Source organism: Crocodylus porosus, unplaced genomic scaffold (genome assembly GCF_001723895.1).
Source record: "Crocodylus porosus isolate Cpor-Errol unplaced genomic scaffold, CroPor_comp1, whole genome shotgun sequence".
Taxonomy (NCBI): Eukaryota; Metazoa; Chordata; order Crocodylia; family Crocodylidae; genus Crocodylus; species Crocodylus porosus.
Window position 1 is genome coordinate 15781509 of NW_017728909.1, and position 5750 is coordinate 15787258.

The 5750-nt window shown below is 42.9% G+C and overlaps 1 long non-coding RNA gene across 1 annotated transcript; it reads right to left on the bottom strand.

Annotated features, from left to right (window-relative positions):
• Positions 1-789: 789 nt before the first annotated feature.
• LOC109307760 lies at positions 790-5524 on the bottom strand. Its single transcript, XR_002100355.1, has 2 exons — positions 4481-5524; positions 790-1136 (listed from the first exon to the last, which is right to left on the bottom strand). It is a non-coding gene; the product is annotated as an uncharacterized LOC109307760 (long non-coding RNA).
• Positions 5525-5750: the final 226 nt, after the last annotated feature.

The window sequence follows — 5750 nt, forward strand, 5'->3', positions numbered from 1 at the left end:
CCAGGTGTGACAGTAGCCCCTTTTGGGGTTGGGCAAAAGAAACCTAATATTCTCTTGCCTCAGTTTACTCATCTGTAAAAAAAAAAAAAGGAAAATAAATGTTAATAATATCTCAAAAAAATAAATGGAAGTGACCAAGGACAGGTCATTTAGTGTCCTTTTGTTCACAAAACTATTCTGGCTCCATTACACTTATGCCTCTTTATGGCATGAAGACATACGCTTCCCCCGCCCCCCCATCACCAAAGAAAGCACAAAACTGAATAGCATGAAACAACCTTGTAAGAGAAACGTGTAATATGTTCCTACGAAGTGGGATACATACTGCACCTTGTCATTTGTTTCTGCCTTCCGAGTTATCTGTACACCATTCTTTATTTTCCCCTGGGTAGATAAGAGGGAGCAAGGCGACAAAGAAATACAAAGGAAAAATACACATAATGAACATCTGTGTATGCCTAGAGCTCATGATTACTAGTGTGCTTGGACAGACCAACAGAAAGATAGATGAACAGCCATGAAATAGCTCGCACCGCCATTCAAATTTTAAGCATGTTTGTGATAATATCAAATGTCTTGATATTTTGCCAAGCTAGCTGACATGCAGACTTATCTAAGGGCCCAGTTCTGCGGAGTACTTGAAGAGCTCTGTACTTCACAGAGCCCGACCCTGCCTGGCTAGCTAATCCATGTAGATCAATATACCAGTTAACCATCTTAAATCCTTCAGATTTCTAGTTTGGCACAATTAGTAGCTGTCATAACAGTATACCACAATTATATTTCACCTCCATTAAAATGATTTTATTAATTCTCATTATTCAGGGAAAGTTTCCAAGTTTAACCATTTTAGCATTGATAGATAAATCTGATTTCATTACCATGTGTCCTTCAGTTGCAAGTTAATCTCTTTGATGATCTCTAACAGTGCCTGTTATGAGGCAAGGAGAAGATTAGGAAAATCCGGCAGGGTGCAGATAGCGCCAAAGGCAAAAAAGAGACATTAAGATGATGCTTTCTTTTGCCAAATCCAGGCCCTGATTCAGCAAAGTGTTTTAAGAAGGTGCTTAACTTTCAGCACAGCAACAGTCTCCTTGGAGTCAAGGTTAAAGGTAAGGACGTTCTTCAGCACCTTGCTAAAATAGACATGAAAAGGGTGGGTCAGGCATGGATATCTAGTTGAGAAAGAAGCTCTTAATGAGCCATTAGATCACAACTAGCACTGGCAACTTTTTTTCTTTCCTGTGAAGCTTAAGGATTTATGTGCAGAATTTTTTTCCCCGTTAGTAATTAATTCGGACCCCAACAGCGTGAAGATGGAAAGAAAAGGACCCTATTAAGACTTGATATTAAGTTAATAGCAGGTGACAGTGACTTCATCAAAACCCCTGTGAAAACATCAAGGAGATGGAAATTTCAGTTCTGGTACATTACTCAGCTGAGTATCATCAGACCTGCTTACCAGGGTCACAAAGATTATTTGTACATTAAAAAAAGAGACTGTCCATCAAGTCAGTTAAAAAAAAAGGGAAGTTGTTTCCACTGTATGCTCATATAGTCATGCAAATTTCAGGGAGGTTTCCATGATCCCACTAAGAAAGCCAACTGTCCTTTTAAGGTTCACATCCCTTAAAGGATGCTTCTGTCCTATGGACTCCAGACTACCCATTAGCTACTGTACTAGACTCTGAATCCTACCAGGCTTTTCTGTCTAGCTGGTACTCAGAATAGAGTAACAACGGCACAGCTGGTGAAACGGGTGCCCAGTGCACTCAGACAAAATGTAAAGGACTTAAGCAGAATTAACCCAAATTGACAGGAAATATGTCGTCTTCTCATATTCCAACTAGGGCAGCTAAAAGTGAAAGATCTGACCATGGAGTAAAGTATGGTGGCTGGATTTAAAAATATATATATATTATAGATTATTAATCAGGGATCCTGAACCTATATTTTTGAGACCCTGTGGCATTGCATGAGGCATAGGAAATGTTTTCTAGAGATTCGTTTTCCTTAGGTTTAGAGAGCAGCATAACATTTCCCTCACCATGTTGCCTGCTGGGTTTGAAAGTTGGGAATTGTGGAACCATCCTTGTATTTAAAAATCTCAAAAAACGTAACAAACCTAGATTTAATTTCACAGCTCTCATGTGTTTATACAGCAATATTATGTCCTTTTTAGAGATGGCAAAATGGAGGCAGGGAGAGATTAAGAGACTGGCACTCCTCTTATCTGTGTTGCTTTTATACCTCTGACTTCACTGGAGTTTCTCTTGTCCTAGTCCAAGGTAAGTGAGAGAAAGGTCAGGCTCAACAGCTAAACCCACATGTAGGGTGTATCTACACATTGCCCTACAGTGATGTGGTTACTGCATCAGTAGGTATCAGTACGTATTTTTGGAGTAATAAAGAACGGTGCAATAACCACCCATACTATGTCGTGTGCACGGTGCACGCTTAATTTTTACCGCTGTTTCGCCATAGTGGCACGCTAACAGGGTGGAGTACACCGCTACAGCAAAGTAGCTGCCAGTCACGTGTAGACCCACGTCACCCAGTCACGTGTAGACCCACGTCACCCTATGTAGTGATGTGCTACAGTGATGTAGCACGTCACTACAGAGACGTAGGGTGACATGTAGACATGCCCATAGGGACTTAGGAACCAAGCTAACACATTAGATGCCCAAGCCAAACATTTAGGGGCATGGTGTGCCCCAAACCATGTCTCAGTTGCCTCTCACCCTGTTGGTGCCCAAGGCCCTTAGCTTCCCAGGTTACTGTCACTGCCCTGGCACCACAGAGCTGTTCAGACCTGAACCTCAATAGGACTCTCAGCACAGGTATTTCTGTACCTGTCTCGCCTGCAAGGCCTGAGGTTATAGCCATTCTCACCTTGGACTCCTCACTATCTCCTATTGAACCTGTTCACTTTGCATGAAGTACTTCAATATTCAGGGACTGGAATCCCAGGCAAGTGCCCTGACCAGCAGGCGACATGCTCTTTCTCTTGGCCAGATGGACATTTAAATATTTTCTATGAAGTACAACACTTTTCAATAAGCAAGATCAAGAGCCCTCCCCTCCCAGAGTACTCTATAGACCGGGGATTGGAGTACTTTCCTGAGAGGCTGAAGACTTGGTTCAAAGGCCAAACCAGACAGAAGAGGCCCTTGAACTTGCATCCTTTGCATTCCAGGTGAGTACTTGAGCAATGTCTCCAGTGAGGTGTGGCAGGAAAGGGAGATGGGAAGAAAATGTAATTACAACTGTTCCCTCACTTTTTTGCAAGAAAAGACTGATCTGGCCTCAGTACTTGACTTCAGGAGAGGGTTATGGATCCACCATAGAAAGAAAGGTCTCCCTGTGACCTGCAGTTAGGTGCCTGTCTACCTAGGAGAGGTGGTGTCTAGGCAGCCCCCTCCTAGCATTTCCTGCAGGCTACTTTCGGCAGAGCCCTGCTCAGCAGGATGGCTTCTCTGAATCCCATTCCTAGATACCGATCTCTTCCTGTGTATTGCCCGAGGCCCTCATGTACCCACTAAAGAGCCAGGCAGCTAATGCTGAGCACCTACATCCCTTTATGGATTTAGTCTTGAGAGACTTGCCATGTGTTAGCTCACAGACCTGTTAACACAAGGCAGCAGTCCTGAACCCCTTAGTTCCACATTCAGACCACATTCATTCATACAACCAGCTTGACTTAGATCCTAAATGAGTCGGGGAAGGGATTTTCTGTTTTATCTTCACACGGTGGCATCCTGGTTCTCTGCCTTGGGTTCCTAGGCATGACCACAAAATGCGTACTAAATAAAAATACCCAATCTCCTTCTTCTGGATGTTAACTGATTGCGACTTGCAGAAAGAAAGTGTCCAGCACCAGCTATTATAAGTGAAATGTGTAGCATTTAAACCTCTCTCTGAAGCTTTAGGTGTGAGCAACTGTTGGGAGACATCAGGCTTGATGGACCTCTGTTCAGATCTGATAAGCTTATTTTAAGTCTCACACATTTTGACTACTGTATTGCCCAAATTGCAAAGAGAACGTGGCAAATGTTGTAGGAACGGCTTAAATAAGGCATATCCTTATCTCTATCTTGCTTCTGCCCTTCTGTGTCATACAGAAGCCAATAGGACAGTTCTGATTAATACAGTAATTATGTGGTTATTAAAAACAGTAATCATCCAGGAATTATCCAGTGCTGTAAAAATCCCATAGACAGAAAATATATGGACATTTTTAAATTGAGCATTACAATTGTCTGCATATGCAAGAAGCAAAATGACACATAAAGAATTTTTAAGATCCCGAGAAAGCACTCCTAACATGTTAAGAGCAAATAGTCTCCTCAATCAGCATAGAAGTTAGCACTGAACAAAGAGCCAGATCCTGATTTGCTCCCCTGGAGGATGCTAGCGGCTAAACAATAGCTATTAATGAAGAGCGCCAATTTATAGTGCACGAGCTAGGACGACTTACACAAAAGAGGGGCCATCAGCGTAGTTTATTCCTCCTTGCATCGCTTCTTCATTTCCAATTTCTGAGCCCATTTTAATTTGTTATCAAAGTAATCTCTCGCTCCAGCTGGAGTCAGCAGTGTGTTTTGTTGTCTGTAGGGCTGGCAAAGTGTTCCCTTTGAATAGCATTCTGTAAAGATCACCTGTTCTGCATCTGTGATGGTTTTCCAGGTGCCAGGAGGTAGTGTTTTCAGATGAGAAACAGTGAAAGGAATATGCAGACGGTGCTGTTCTGCAGCTTTTCAGATCTGCGTGGGCTTCATCGGTGACAAGCAACAGACAAAGGGAAGGAGAAAACAATCCGAGGAAGTTAAGAAACATAACAATGCCGCAGAATAATCCAGTTGCTCCTTCACAATATGGTAGCATTAACTCAGCCTTTTCTCGGGTACCCTGAGGTGTGAAGAAAAACAACAGTTCCTGTTGGTCCACACTATAAACACCAACATGCATCGTAACATTAATATACTTACACATATCTACAGCTATTAATGTGCGTACAAGGCATGAGCAAAAGAACCTGTTTATGGTGAACGCAGGTTTAATACATGTCCGTGGACCGTGCGGAAGTCTCCCTATCATTTCAGCCTACGCTAATGGTGTAGCTTCCCGAGTGACCTGGAAGTTGAAAAGATGATCAAGGATTGTAGAGAATAAGTCAAAAAAAGGTCAGGCATGGATGTACAAGAGACAGGAGTAATATCTATCTGTGCGTGTGTCCATGCTTTAGCCTATGATTGGATGGTTCAAAGACTAATGTATGTCTAAAGATGCACGGTCTCATGTGATCTTTGGATTGTGCATACCTTCCCACTTGTCCTCTCTGTCAGTTGGATTGACCAGCCAGCTGGTACTGAATAAAGGCCAGTTACTTCATATTTGGTGTCTAACCCCATGCCAACTTGGAGTAGTGGGACTTGGAGAAATGTCCTTGGAAGTTGGACTTTGAGACTCTAAGGAGAAGAGCATTCAGATAGTTGAATGTTGAACCCTAATGGAGCTAAGGGGTGGATGGGTGGGTGTATATGTGTATGTGAGGGGCAGAAATAGAGAGAGAAAGCAAGCCAGCACCCAAACGGCAGGCTTTGATCATCCGTATCTGACATGGTGGGCCTGGCCAGAAATGGACTGAAATTCCCTAGATGGCTTGAGGACCCACAACATCAGCATGTAGAACTAAGCTCTCATGCACAGGTTTTCTCTACCCCATCTCTTGTCCCAAACTTGGGACC